The 16,051-nt window shown below is 40.0% G+C and overlaps 1 protein-coding gene across 5 annotated transcripts in view; it reads right to left on the reverse strand.

Annotated features, from left to right (window-relative positions):
* Positions 1 to 16,051, reverse strand: part of Ahi1 (Abelson helper integration site 1) — a 132,361-nt gene that overhangs the window by 29,726 nt on the left and 86,584 nt on the right. The gene's annotated exons all lie outside the window — the stretch shown is intronic.

Below are 16,051 nucleotides of genomic sequence, written 5' to 3' on the forward strand. Positions count from 1 at the left end.
TCTTACACTATGCCTTATATTTGATTCATTTTCTTTAAAGAAAAAAAAACCCACAAGTCAGAAATAGTGCTGTTGCATGGCAGAGGTGTTTAAAAGTCCTTTCTAGCATCTCCAAGGTGAGTGGAGTCCACCCAGATCTGGTGCACTGTACAGAGTAGGGCAGAGTGACATGTATGTGCATGGCATGTATGTGCATGGCATGTATGTACATGGCATGTATGTGCATGACTATGCTTACTTTACCATTTTTCCTAAGCAAGGCTTCAAAGTGTATGTATTACATAACTGTGTCATGAAAGCACACCACTGCAGTCCCTTTGTAACTAGGTTCATGGACTCTTTCACCAAAGCAGTATTTAAACCCTAATGTGCACGGTGCTCCACTAGCAGTGGTTAGTGAGACCATTTCTAGAAGAGGCACCTCATGCAGACTGTGCAGGAGAAGAGAGAATAATGAAAACATTAGCTGTATGGGTGTGTGTCTCAGCCAGTTTCTCTATGGAATGTTTAAGTGCAGGAAAGAGGAACCCCCAAGTAGTTCAATATGGTGAAGCCCAGAATTGTGTGGGCCCACAGCAAGGGAAGCTGAAGTAAGTTAGTCTGCTTTGGGGGTCTGTCTGATGACATATGTCCCAGGACTACAGTGGCCATGTGTGGTCTTCAGGACAGCAGGGACTCAGTCTTAGGCACATGTATCATTTACAAAGACTCACAGGTTTATGTCATCGTGTGGACCACTCACAATTAGCGTTCACAAACTGATACTATATGCTACATTAACACATACCGGTAATAGATTATTAATATATCAATGACTGATATTAATGTATCAATGACTGATAGTAGATATATTAATAACAGATATTAGCTTTCACTAAGTTTTTATAAGCATCCATCAATGAAAGAATCTCTTGAGAGACAGGGCCTAGCGTGAGATTGCCCACTACACCTCTAATGGTAGAGCCCACTACACCTCTAATGGTAGAGCCCACTACACCGCTAATGGTAGAGCCCACTACACCGCTAATGGTAGAGCCCACTACACCGCTAATGGTAGAGCCCACTACACCGCTAATGGTAGAGCCCACTACACCTCTAATGGTAGAGCCCACTACACCGCTAATGGTAGAGCCCACTACACCTCTAATGGTAGAGCCCACTACACCGCTAATGGTAGAGCCCACTACACCGCTAATGGTAGAGCCCACTATACCTCTAATGGTAGAGCCCACTACACCGCTAATGGTAGAGCCCACTACACCTCTAATGGTAGAGCCCACTACACCGCTAATGGTAGAGCCCACTGGTTACTGAATGAATATCCAGTGCAGCACGTCATATCATTACGAAGTAGCAACAAAGACAGTTTTATGGTTGGGGGTCCTGTGTTCATGATGACCTGTGTTCAAGGGTCACAGTGTTAGGAGGGTTGAGAGTCTATGCCCTAAAGCAATGGGCAGTTCCTGGGACATGCCACCATGGTAGTGTTGACGCTCAGGCAGACCTGTTGCACAGCAAGGCGATGGAGTGCCTGTCACATCAACAGTCTATGTTCCAGCAGTGGGTCTGATCTTTGTTAGACTGTTCCTCATGCTGGCAGGCCATGACAGAAAGGATGTGGCTCAGGAGGAGCTGTTGGTGTGGTATTCAAGGATGTGTTCATATCTAAAATGCCCATAGTTTCTCATTTGAAACCACGGACTCTTTGGTTGAATTTGGTAGTAAATTAGAAATAAATCATGACCTTTCCAGCTACAAGATTTTACTATCTGAGTATTTAAGCAAAACTGTAAAAACAACAACAAAAACCAAGCAAACCACAATAGACGAAATCCCAACAAGAGGTTTCCCCAGTGAACAGTATCTGGCCCATTCTCTTGTTACGGCAGGTCTCCATGTGAATAGTCCGCTAGGAAGGCTCTCAATGACTGCCTCCTGTACACTCCACTTGGTGTGTAACCACAATGCATGCATGTAGGACACTGTGTGTGTGTGTGTGTGTGTGTGTGTGCCCCCTGCATCTTTGTAGGACATTGTGTATTTATGTCCCCTGCATGTATGTTTTCTGCAATAAGATTTGGTTCTTGAGCTGAAAGAATAGTCATGGAATCTTTCTATAACACATGTTTACAGATATGTGCTAGTGTGTTTAGGTTGGTAATCTAAGGTCTGGGAAATGAAAGGCTTCATAAAATCTACTTTGTCTATATACAGATGGTCTTTGGCCTGTAAATTGAATTATCATTAATTGCAAAGTGTATTCAATATACCCAATCTATCTGGTAGCATGGCTTATCCTGACATACTGAACTTTAAGAATTCGTATTAAGCCTACACTTGGACAATTATTTAACATTAGTCTACTCACAATAATGTGTTGAACATTCCATACAATTAATTGAATATTATGCTGGAAGACAGAACATCTATATGGGTACCCTTCTGTACCACCCTAAGTGAGGACTGTGGATATCTGAAACAGAGTTTTGTCTATTTCTCAGAGCCAAGTTGATTGAGCACACTTGAGTGAAGGGCCAGGAGTTTTGCTTCGGTTTGTCTGTCTGTTAGTTAAGACCACGTATTACTATGTTACCCAGGAACAAATGTTCTCAAATTTTTGTAAGTAATTCTTCTGCCTCAGTCTCCCTAATGGTGGGACTCAGTTAGGTTGTCATTTGCTCTGTTTGACTCTCTCCTTTCTCTTTTCCTTCTTTTGACAGAGGCATGAGTACTGGGGGAAGTCACAGGGCCTTACACGTGCTTTGCAAGAGCTCACCACTGAGCTACATCTCTAGTCAGAGGCTTTGAGGCAGGGTTTTACTGTGTATCCCGTGTTGGCTTTGAACTGATTCTTTGAATTCCCCCAAACCTTGGATTATGGGTGTGTACTGCTTCAACTGGGGCTTCATTTTTTTCAGTCTTAACAGCAGTAACTATTGGATACAGTTTTGTATTTTTTTAAGTTAGGCTGGTTATTATAAGATGCTAGGTAGAATTTTCTTTGTAACATATTCCAGGAAATTAAACATCATTATAGCGATCTCTAAAGGAGTCTCAACGACCCTTGTAGGAACACTGAACAGCTAAGTTCAGCAGTTCGGCTGCTCCTTGTACTTTTATCTAGAACAAAGTCAATAGTCAGTATCATAATGTCCTCAGGCAATTCAGCAAGCCAAGCTACGCAGAATAAATTCTTACATATGAGCACACTCTCCGGAAACAGGGCTTCAGTTGGCTTCATAATCACTGGAGCCCTCTGCTCTGCCAGCCTGAAGCCTGTGCAACACATCACCAGTGCGACACGTCCCTCTCCCATCCCTCCATGCTTCTCCTTCATCGATTCACCTCACACTTCTGGCCTTGAGAACTTCCAGAGAACGATGTTTGTTTTACTTACCAACTCTGCAGCCCCCACCCAAGAACTATGGAATGTGCGTTTTGCTTTGCAAATTAGCTGGTTTTTCTTGTGTCCCTTTGGTGTGAGCTGGACCATGTGCCATGCAGCGAGCTAAGCTCATCTTGACCCTTTCCAGGACTACTTTTACGTTTTGTCAGAATGATTTAAGAGACGGCTTTACAGCTGAGTTGCCTCAAAGCCAAGATATGATGGTGTTAATTATTCCACCCATGCCATTCTACTATGGTTATCAAAAATGTGAAGTTTTCCAATCCTGCTATTTGTGCTGGCCACTCTCTGATGGTCCTCTGTCCTATGTATGGGCATATGGGCATTCAGTCAAATGTGTACAGGTACTTGTAATGGTTACTGGCAGGTTAGTACCAATTAAGTAACAAAAGATGAAACTTAAACTACTTTTTAGTATTTACCTTAAACTTAAATAAACTTTGAGAAAGTTGTTTTCTAGTACTAATTAGGGAATATTGTGTCTTTGCTATTAAAACAGAAGTAAGAGGTTAAAATATATGAAAAGAAAATTTAATGATAAATCTTGAACTGTATAGGAACCCATTATTAAGTGTTATAGGACGACCCCTTTCCACATAGTGACACTGGAGTCTATTTTCCTTCATAAGAAGAGTCAACAAACACATACCCAATTCCTAGAACAGTGTGGCAGAACCGATCTACCGATCTTCTTCTAATTATTGATATTAGTATATGAGAGAGTCCTGAGAATATTTGTAAGAGTAATCCAGGTCCTGCTACTTTTATCTAATCTTATCTAGATAATAATAGATAAGGACTCAGAGACAAGGAAGCGAATAACTGTGCAAAGCACACTGTCTCCCACGAGACAAACACTGTCGCTGTCATGCTCTACAGTGTTGGAACACACAAACCAGAAACATTCTATCTAAGAAGTGCTTGAAAACATTTGGTTTAAATTACATTCAGATAAAACAACAACCATGAGTAAATCAAAAGAATATAAAACTAGAATCAAGAAGAGTTCCAAGATAAAGAACATCACAAAACATCTGGTTTGTATGACTTTAAAATAAGTGTGTGGAACCGTTCCTGGTACATTTCTTTCAACTTTAGAATTTTACTACATGTTTCAAATAATTATTCCAAAAGAACAACATTTATAGACTTAAAACTACGTTAGAGCCTTTAATATACTGATAATGATTTGGCCTTATTTGTGGTTATATACAAGTTGTAAAATCTTCTGTTCTGTGGGTGCAATCTTTACAGCAGAGAAGTCCTTAATAATTATTAACACTGAGAAATCCCTCATGAGTTTACCATTTTTGGGAATTCTCTAACACAAATGTATATGGAAGCTAATGAATTTTACTTTGGATTTCAAAAATAAAGCACTTTACATGTGAAGGTTTATTTTTACATGATGACTAAAGCTATCCGGTGAATTTCTGTGCCACTCCAAGTCAATGTTTTGCAACCTAATGGCCAATGTTACAGTCATCAGATGCAGTCTATGGAGAGTAAATGGAGCATGAGTGCAAAGGCAGCCCCAGTCTCTGACACTACCCTGCCATGGACCTTCTAACAAGGGAAACGCAATGGCGGCTTTCCCTCGAAAGGAATTTTGGGATACTGATACTGGCCTCTTTCCTAATCTCTCTTCCCAGCTGCAGTGAGGCGAGCAGCTTCTTTTGGACAATACTTTCTCCATTTGCCCTATCTTACCACAGCCCTAAAGCAAAAGGACTAAACTTTCCTAGATATGTTCATGCACACACAGGTGAGTATTTGATGTAGCTGGGAAGAAGATAAAGATATAGCAGAAAAATTGAATAATCTTACAGAAAAAACTGTAGGCATCTAATTCTTATTATGACAAACAGGGAGGTAGACACTTCTGAGTGGGAGACTCTCAAACTTACCGAACAGTATGTTAAATGACAGAACAGAAAATAAGAAATAGCAGTTGAGATAGGAAAGACTCTCACCTCCAAAATAAAGGAGTAAGGAAGAGCTTCTGGTGACATGAAATAATAAAAACAGGGTGTTCTTGTCAAACGGTAAGAAGACTGTCACAAACTGCAGACAGTAACCAAAATTCTAAAAACTAAATAAAAGTTTGTAACAATTTGAGGATTATGTATTTAGTAAACATTGCTAAATACTGGTAAAAGACAATAGTCACCTGCCTAAAGCATTAACCTGCCTTACTTACAACACTTCCTTGGCTACTCCAAGGTAGCCTCGAAAGCCAGCCAGCTCAGTCAGAGACATAAATACATTCATACATACATACATACACATACACACACATACATACACACATACATATATACATACACACATACACATACATATACACATACATACATACACACATACACACACATACACACACATACACATACATACACACACATATATACATACATACGCATACATACACACACTAAATATGTATGCAATGGAAGCCTATCAAAATGGAGCTGTTATAAAAATTATAGCTATAACTCACATAATTGTTATGGGAGGTAAAGTTGCCTATGATAAGCAAGCAACAGTACTGTTAAAATTACAAGAATGTCAGAGAGGGGAGCCTAGCTTCAGGCCAGGAAGTAAGTATGAGAGGCCGGATCATAGAGTATAATGGACAGAGAAAGCAGCATGTGGGGGACACCAGGAACTACAGGAGCCTAATAATCACCAAGGGTTGTTTGTAGGAATGAACTGGTCTTAGTACTGGGATAGAAAACTGGAGCGAATGGGAAGGCCACAGAGAAGACAGGAGTATTGAGCAACACTTATTTTTAGTTTTGTTTTCTGTAGGTTCTCAAATGACAACACCCTAGATATTGATGAATTTTTTTTTCTTGAGTAAAATGAAAACAATAGTTGAGATCAGAATACCAGCTGTGGAATCATTCACATTTAGGTATTAGATGCAAATGTTTTAGTGAGCTTTCAAAACAGACCTCCAGGAAGAGTGCAGGAGGCCTATCCCCTCTCCCTCCCTGGAGACACTCATAACTACCTCTCATCCCTCCACGAGTCTTCAGACAGCTGTCTGTGGCATGTGGGTGCAGGGCTGCAGGGCAGCAGGTGTCTGTAATTTCCTTTCTCAAGGTCACAGGTGACTGTGCCTGTGCACTAGAAAAACCACAGCTTCTGGGCCCGTTCTTCCCCCCAAACCCAAGATCCCCTTCTCACATCCAGGTTACTCTGACTGATGTGTCTCTCACCCCTCAGCTACTGAAAACCCAAGGCCACTGTTCCTAGGAAGTCACCTAGATTATATCCACTAATCTCAAGATCACCATCTGCTTGAAGCTTCTTGGTGGGTTGACAGAATGCTTTACAACTATTCAGAAAACAGCTCTCTTAGGGAGCTTCCCAGGAAGGCGCTTGAACTGGGCTATGCTCCAAGTCAAGGTCTTCACGGTCCTTCTCCAGTAGGGCTCTGATCAGTGTTTGTGATGGTGCTCAGTGACCTAGTCTGCTGCCACGGTTCTCCAACTACCTCAGAAACATTACACATTACAGTGATGTTATGCAGGTCAGAAGCGATGACAGACATCATGTAGCAGACTTTAAAAAGAATTTCAAATATTTTACAGGACTAACTGTTGTTGTTACCTGAATAATTCATGATTTCCAGAAAATCTGCCTTGTGCAGTAGGATTTTAGTTATTTATTAATGTCGGTTGATTCTGCTTTTAGAGTTAATGTTATAGGCTTTACAATGGCTGCCATAACTCATTAATACATTAAATTAAAGTGTTTCTAGATGACCTTAAAACACTGCCTCAAGTTTCTTCTTGGCAAATGATGTTAATGAGATTACCCTTATTTTATAGAATTGTGATAGAAAAAATGAAATCACTTACAAGAAATGCCTTATACAGTGCACGGTACACAGAAAGTACCCAGTATGTTGGAGGTAAGTGTTGCTATTCAACTTTCCAAAAACTGTTCAAATCATAGAGGACTAATATTTCAAGTAAAATATTTCTGTAGAACCCTCTAAGTTATAAAGATGGCCTTATATATGGATCTGTTAACTCCAACAATATATCTGAAAATAATTATACTTTATTTACATATTCATAAAATACGCTTTAAATCCCCCAGGCATCCCTAGAGAAGCCTGCCTCCTGTGGACTCAGGGATCAGCAGTCAGAGGCATGGTGACCAGAAAGCTTTCTCATGTCCAGTACAGTCACAGAAAAAGCTTTTTTAAAAGGAGTTTGTCACCATCTCTAAGCATCCAGCGAATCTACCAAAGGGTGTGGTGTCCTTACAGCCATGCTGCCATCCCTGCTGCTGGTTGAGGAGGGAAGAGTAAGGAGCACCCAGCAAGTCAGAGCCTGGTCAGCTCATATTTGTCAACAAGAAAAAGGAAAAAGGAAACCTACTGTCTGAACATTGGTCGTGGAAGACAATACAGTACTAACTTGATAGTCCTTATTTATTTATTTTCCAAGACTGGGGACAAACCTAGGGTCTTACAAATGCTAGGTTCTATCACTAAAGCTGTGTCCTCTGTCTGTCTCTAGTTTGATACCCTTTGATTACATCATTTACCCTAAAATAAGAAATATTTCATGTTAATGTGTTCCTTTCCTTTCTTTTCTTTCTTCAAGACAGGGTTTTTCTGTGTAGCCCAGGCTGTACTGGAACTGGATATGTAGACCAGTCTGGCCTCCAACTCATAGAGATCCTCTTGCCTCTGTTTCCCAAGTGCTAGGGTTAAAGGTGTGTGCCACAACTGCCAGGCAAGAGTTTTCCTTTCTAAAGAACGTTTTTGATGCAAAAATACTCAATAAAATTCTCAAAACTGAATCAAAAAACACATCAAAATGATCATCCATCATGATCAAGAAGGCTTCATCCCAGGGATGCAGGGATGGTTCAATATACAGAAATCCATCAACATAATCCACTATATAAACAAATTCAATCTCAAACACATGATCATCTCATTAGATGCTGAGAAAGCATTTGACAAAATTCAACACCCCTTCATGTTAAACATCTTGGAAAGATCAGGAATCCAAGGTCCATACCTAAACATAGTAAAAGTAATACGCAGCAAACCAGTAGCCAACATCAAACTAAATGGAGAGAAACTTGAAGCAATCTGACTAAAATCAGGGACTAGACAAGGCTGTCCACTCTCTCCCTACCTATTCAATATAGTACTCGAAGTCTTCGCCAGAGCAATCAGACAACAAAAGGAAGTCAAAGGGATACAAATTGGAAAGGAAGAAGTCAAAATATCACTATTTTCAGATGATATGATAGTGTACTTAAGTAACCTCAAAAATTCCACCATAGAACTCCTAAACCTGATAAACAACTTCAGCAATGTGGCTGGGTATAAAATTAACTCAAATCGGTAGCCTTCCTCTACTCAAAGGATAAACAAACTGAGAAGGAAATTAGGGAATAAAGGCCCTTCACAATAGTCACAAATAACATAAAATACCTCAGTGTGACTCAAAACAAGCAAGTGAAAGATCTGTATGACAAGAACTTCAAGTCTCTGAAGAAAAAAATTGAAGAAGATCTCAAAAGATGGAAAGATCTCCCATGCTCATGGATTGGCAGGATTAATATAGTAAAGATGGCCATCTTGCCAAAAGCAATCTACAGATTCAATGCAATCCCCATCAAAACTCCAACTCAATTCTTCATAGAGTTGGAAAGAGCAATTCGCAAATTCATTTGGAATAACAAAAAACACAGGATAGTGAAAACTATTCTCAACAATAAAAGACTCTGGGGGAATCATCATCCCTGACCTCAAACTGTATTACAGAGCAATAGTGATAAAAACTGCTTGGTATTGGTACAGAGATAGGCAAGTAGGTCAGTGGAATAGAATTGAAGACCCAGAAATGAACCCACACACCTATGGGCACTTGATATTTGACAAAGGAGCTAAAACCATCCAGTGGAAAAAAGACAGCATTTTCAACAAATGGTACTGGTTCAACTGGTGGTCAGCCTATAGAAGAATGAAAATCAATCCACTCATATCTTTGTACAAAGCTCAAGTCCAAGTGGATCAAGGACCTCCTTATAAAACCAGATACACTCAAACTAATAGAAGAGGAAGTGGGGAAGAATCTTGAACACATGAGCACAGGGGAGAATTTCATGAACAAAACACCAATGGCTTATGCTCTCTAAGACCAAGAATTGACAAATGGGACTTCATAAAATTGCAAAGCTTCTATAAGGCAAAAGACACTGTCAATAGGATAAAAAGGCAACCAACAGATTGGGAAAAGATCTTTATCAATCCTATATCTGATAGAGGGCTAATATCTAATATATACAAAGAACTCAAGAAGTTAGACTCCAGAGAACCAAACAACCCTATTAAAAATGGGGTAAGAGCTAAACAAAGAATTCTCAGCTGAGGAATATCGAATAACTGAAAAGCACCTAAAGAAATGTTCAACATCCTTAGCCATCAGGGAAATTCAAATCAAAACAACCCTGAGATTCCACCTCACACCAGTGAGAATGGCTAAGATCAAAAACTCAGGTGATAGCAGATGCTGGCGAGGATGTGGAGAAAGAGGAACACTCCTCCATTGTTGGTGTGATTGCAGACTGGTACAACCATTCTGGAAATCAGTCTGGTGGTTCTTCAGAAAATTGGACATTGAACTGCCTGAGGACCCAGCTATATCACTCCTGGGAATATACCCAAAAGATGTTCCAACATATAACAAAGACACAGGCTCCACTATGTTCATGGCAGCCTTATTATACCAGAAGCTGGAAAGAACCCAGGTGTCCTTCAACAGAGGAAAGAATACAGAAAATGTGTTACATCTACACAATGGAGTACTACTCAGCTATTAAAAACATGACTCAATGACATTCTCAGGGAAATGAATGGAACTAGAAAATATCATCCTGAGTGAGGTAACCCAGTCTCAAAAGAACACACATGGTGTGTACTCACTGATAAGTGGATATTAGCTCCAAAAGCTAGGAATACCCAAGATACAATTCACAGAAATCATGAAGCTCAAGAAGAAGACCAAAGATGCTTCAGTCCTTTTTAGAAGGGGGAACAAAATACTCACAGGAGGAAATACGAAGACAAAGTGTGGAGCAGAGACTGAAGGAAAGGCCATCCAGAGACTGCCTCACCTGGGGATACAGCCCATATACAGACACAACACCCAGACATTATTTTGGATGCCAAGAAGTGCATGCTGACAGGAGCCTGATATAGCTGTCTCCTGAGAGGCTCTGCCAGAGCATGACAAATAAAGAGGTGGATGTTCTAAGCCAACCATTGACTGAGAACAAGGTCCCCATTGGAGGAGTTAGAGAAATGACTCAAGGAGCTGAAGGGTGTTTGCAACCCATAGAAAGAACAACATTATCAACCAACCAGATCCCCAGAGCTCTCAGGGACTAAACCACCAACCAAAGACTACACATGGAGGGACCTATGGCTCCAGCCCTGCTTATGTAGCAGAGGATGGCCTTGTTGCGCATTGCCCTTGGTTCCTGGAAGGCTAGTTGCCCCAGTTTAGGGGAATGCCAGAAGGGGAAGGCAGGAGTGGGTGGGTAGGTGGATGGGGGAGCACCCTTATAGAAGCAGGGGGAGGGAGGGTGGGATAGGGGGTTCCAGGAGGGGAAATTGGGAAAGGGAATAACATTTGAAATGTAAATATATAAAATATCCAATAAAAAAGAATGTTTTCATCACTTAACAACATATCTACTATTGTTTGATTTCTGTTGTAGAATATTTTGATACTTCTTTAAAAAGATCAAATTTAATTTTGCTTTTCACAAAAGATAAATTTTAACTAACTACTAAATAATGTTTTAAAAGATATGCAGTTAAAACTTTGTTAAACACAAAATAAAATTGCAAATACCATTCAATAATAACCTCAAACAAAAGACTGAAAACCCTAAGTTGCCCAAAACCAAAGCAGTAGCCACTGTCTGTTTCATACCTTCCTAATGCTTTGAACAGGGAATTCATAGAGCAGCACTGTAAAACATGCCAATTCCAGAGACTGGAAAGAGCCGACTTTCAAGCTACTATTAGGTGCAAAACAATTAAGTGAAAGAGATGAAATTCAGTAAGGGTAAATGACAAGTCTGTAGTCTGTAGTCTCCCTGCCATGGTCCCTTCAGACTGTACCACCTCAGCTGTGAACTCAAGTTTCTCTACACTCACACCCTTCCTATCCCAGCTGTCTGCTTTTAGTTCAAAGCTGCTTTAAGTGCAATCCTCTCAAAGCAGCATTTGCTCAGTCATTTATTCCCAATTCAATGTTTTAGTATGATTTGTTAACCTAATACCCAGACCTGTAGACTCACTTCCAACGCACCCTTTCCTCATCTCCCACCTCATCTACTCTCCTTCCGTCAGACTGTGTGTACTTCCTCCTGTAATCTCTGCTTGCTCTGATGCCTTGGTCTAGAACGTCCTATCACTTATTAAATTCTGTCCCTCTTGTAAGATCCAGTTTAGCACTTACTCACTCTAACTCAGTCCTGGGGATTCTTAACAGCATTCAGGCCTGTCTGTACTCTGCTTGTGTGCACACTGCCGTGGTGCCATGGGGTTCCTTCCATGATTGCTCTGAGCCTGGCTGGTCATCTTATACTGACTTAGCGTATATAGGTCACCTTTCTTATGCGTGTAAGAAATAGTCAAAGGCATGTTCCTAGTTTGTGAAGACATGTATCGCATGCTCGTTTGGTTCCGGTTGGTATTTGAATAGTGCTTGCCATGCTGTTTCCCCATGTACACCGTGTATCTGCTGGTGTAACTTTACAATTAGGCTCATGCCATTGTTACTTTACAGTGCTCCAAAGACATGAGAATACGTTTGATAGACTAAAAACACTTAGTAAAGCACAAAGAGGAGGGAAACCTTCGAAAACCATAACTGTCAGCAAAGTGACAATGGGAAAATTCACACGGGCTTTATAATTCACAGTGAGGACACTTAATGAGAATGGTCATTATGAGCAGCCATCCACGGAATTAAAAGACATCCTATTTTGCATGTGTACTTGATTTTCAGTGGAAATGTTAGCAGAGCTGCTTTGAATTGCTACTTCATTGATAAATGAAAACAGGATCTTTTACAGCAAGTTATAAAAGCTTATAGTTTCCATGTTCCCTCTCCACCCTGCAATTACCTACAGGAAGAGATCAGCCACAGGTCCTAGTTTATGAGTTTTGCGGGGCATGTTCACCTCAGTTTTCATACTATGAATTCCTGGAAAATGCTATTCTTTGGAGAAGATAACATGTGCCCTTTGAATCAAGACATTTCACTTAAATCCTATTTTACCTAGAAATAACACATTGCATGTGAAGCAGTTGTATTTTACACAAGTACACATATAAGGATTAGTCACAAAGTGCAGTGAAATAATATGTAGGAATTTTGTCTACATAAAGGGCTAAAGAATGATAACAATATAGCAACAATGACTCAAAATGTTGCAGAATAAGAGAGATCATAAAATCCAATCAGACCCAATAAAATGGACTTTGTGTGAGTTAACCAGTAGACTGAAGGACAAATTTAGTGTTGAGGCCAAGCAACACTCTGACATGTCAAATATTTCAAGAGTAACAAAGTAAGTCTAAAACATTATAGTTTATTACTAGTAAGTTATGACACAAATTAATCAGTTAAGCCAATAAAAATCCAATGCTAAAGAATGAATGTAAGAACAATAGCGGAGCTAACATTTAAATGTCAAGTCAAGCTAGGATATTTAAATCCTCCTGATGAAAGGGCTACTTTGACAAATAGTAAGTATTTCGCAATGGGTGGAAGCCTAAGGAGTTAGACTGCTCTGTCTGAACACATTGTGGCAGATGTGTGAATATAAACTTCTTAGAAAATATAAATTGCAATTTTTATAAACTTCCATGAATCCGTATGTTAGAAGAAAATGTGTTTTCAGTAATAGGATGGCTGAACAAATTACAAACAATGCATATTAGTAATTGTTACAGATCTGAAAAACAGAATTTGCAAAAATTCAAGTCATTAATCAGAATAGGTCAACGAATATTATTTGCATTTTGCATTATCATTTTATTGAGATTAAAATAAAACTCCAATCACTAGGAGCCATGTACATATTTCGCACAGCTTACTATGTGTTAATGCCACAAAATATAAAACCCTAGGCTAGCATATGCTAACATATTAAAAAGCAAGTATATTTTAACTGTGTTCCCAAAGAACATTTACTTCTACTGGGCGGTGTTTCTTTTTGATTTGCAAATAAGCCCTTCATTTAAGGTAAATAAAGGACTCACACCTTTGCTGACTTAACTCTTAACTTTTACACCTGCCTCTCTCAGAGTTCAGACAAAGATCTCTGAAAGACCTGAGGCTGAGGATTTACCATCAACCAGCCACAGCTCTCAGCAGGTGGGAGGCTAGTCTCTAAAGGGCATAATCTAATTATTTTCATATAATCTACTGATGTAACCAATTGTGCCTCGCTGCCTTTCAGGAGAGTGTTCACGTGACTAGTGCTCATCAGAACAGTCAACAGGAAGAAAAGTTAGAGTCAGTGTCAATCATCACATCAGACCTAGGATACCAGGTACAAATCTATGCTGGACAAGCAGGCCTAACAGGTTAGTTATACAAGATTGTCGGGCTAACTGCTGGGAGGCAGAAGTGACCACTTTCTATCACATCTTTAAAAGCGAAAAGGTTATACTCCCAAACAAAAATGTGAGTATGCAAGTCAACTGAGGGACAGTTTACATATGCATACTTAAGTAATTCATCTCTATTCTGTTTATTCTTTTCTTGCAAAAAGAACTTGGAAGCGGTCTGTTAGGTGTGAACAAAATAAAGAACGGCATGTACCGGGCTGGGAGTACAGCTCAGTGGAGCACTCGCCTGCCTGTGAGGCCACAGAGTCAGACCCGAGCTCTAAAGCCAACCACCAGGTCAGCACCCAAAGTAAAAAGGGAGGTCTGGGCCACTTTGATGGAATCCATCGATCTATTCAGGCATAGCCTTCAATTTCTCCTAAAGGTAGTACAAAAATGGGGTGCTATGTATGCCAGAGACATCAACCCCCGCCCCACAAAAAGGGAGTTCTCGTAACTAATGAAAATAGAAAGTGAGTAAGTGAACTGGAAAGGGGTGACAGGGGAAGGACAGAGGTGCTTTGATTTTCAGGCTGCTCTGTATTTCTTACGTGACTCAACAACACAAGCAAATAAGCACCATCTCCCCACAGCACATAAGTAACTGAGAAACACATCCTTTTGGGGTCAGAGGCCTGAGAACTCTCGGCTCCTCACTTGTCTCACCGGGTAAACAGGCATAGTGGCATCCAGTCCTCTGCAAGGCACTGCCTGGGCACGAGGAGTGAGAGGGAGGAGAGAGAGTGACAGGTAGGTATAATGGCACTGAGGCTTCCAGACAAGGCCAGGAAGTCACTTGGGGCCCAGCACCAGTCTCTCCTGGCAATCTCTTTTTATTTTGATTTAGGCACAAAAGAGTGGCCTAATGCATGGGCTTGCTTCAGGTCAGAAGAATATAAGATTTGGATTTACAAATATTTCATCTTGATAATTTTAAAGGACTGATTACTTCATTTCCATAAACATGTTTGTCCCTTAAACAACTTAAGAACTCAAGGACAAAAGCTATGCAGAACTATATTTCTGTGAAAATCAGAGCTAATCTGACCCAAGGACCCCAGGGTATCAGGTAACAAACAGACCTGTGACCCTGTGGGGAAGTGACAACACCATCAGCAGGTGGAAGGGCTGCCGCAGTGGGCAGAACATCCTTTAATTTGTAGCAAAGGAGCACCAGGAGCTGGTCCTATTTCAGAAAACCTACAAGAAAGCTGCAGGTTTGGGAAGTTTACATACAGACCAGACATGTGAGGGGAAAAATGGTATGAATACTTAAGATCTACCATTTCATGACCAGCCAGGAGAGAAGACTCCCAAGGCAACAGCATCAAAACATCAGAGTGTTCTGGGGGGCATGGTCCGATTACCGTAACCATGAATACCACGACTGCTCCTGATTTCATGTGGATTAGGCTCTGACAGAGATAAGAACACGGTGCCATAGGAATGCTCTTAAGGTTAAAATAACAGTATGTAAACAATCTAAGGGCTGAGTACTTTATTCAAATACATTAAAACAACAACTTTCCTAAATTAAGCTTCTAATTTTACTAGTGAACAAAATGTATACAACATTGTGGCTACAACTTGGCATAAATTCTAAAGGAAGCTGGAGCAGTCTTACAGTTGAACACTTTTTATGGTTATATTGGTGACTAACATCTTATACATACCATACCTTACTTAACTCATTAACTCACACATTAAACTAATCAAATAAAAAAAACCTGAAGTCAATTTTCTAGGAGATAACTATTAAGAAAATAACAAAATACAATTCAATATTGTCTATTTCATTTAAAATGGTTTCTCACAATAGAAAATGGTGAGTTATGTGAAGTGCTTGGGACTTATATAAGGGATGAGAAGATAACATTGAAGGGAAAACAGATGTATAGATTACATCATCTTATGAAAATCTCAACTGGAAACTAGTTACTTAGTATATTTCATATAAGCAGACTAAAAGGAAA

Source organism: Rattus rattus, chromosome 2 (genome assembly GCF_011064425.1).
Source record: "Rattus rattus isolate New Zealand chromosome 2, Rrattus_CSIRO_v1, whole genome shotgun sequence".
NCBI classification, from domain to species: Eukaryota; Metazoa; Chordata; class Mammalia; order Rodentia; family Muridae; genus Rattus; species Rattus rattus.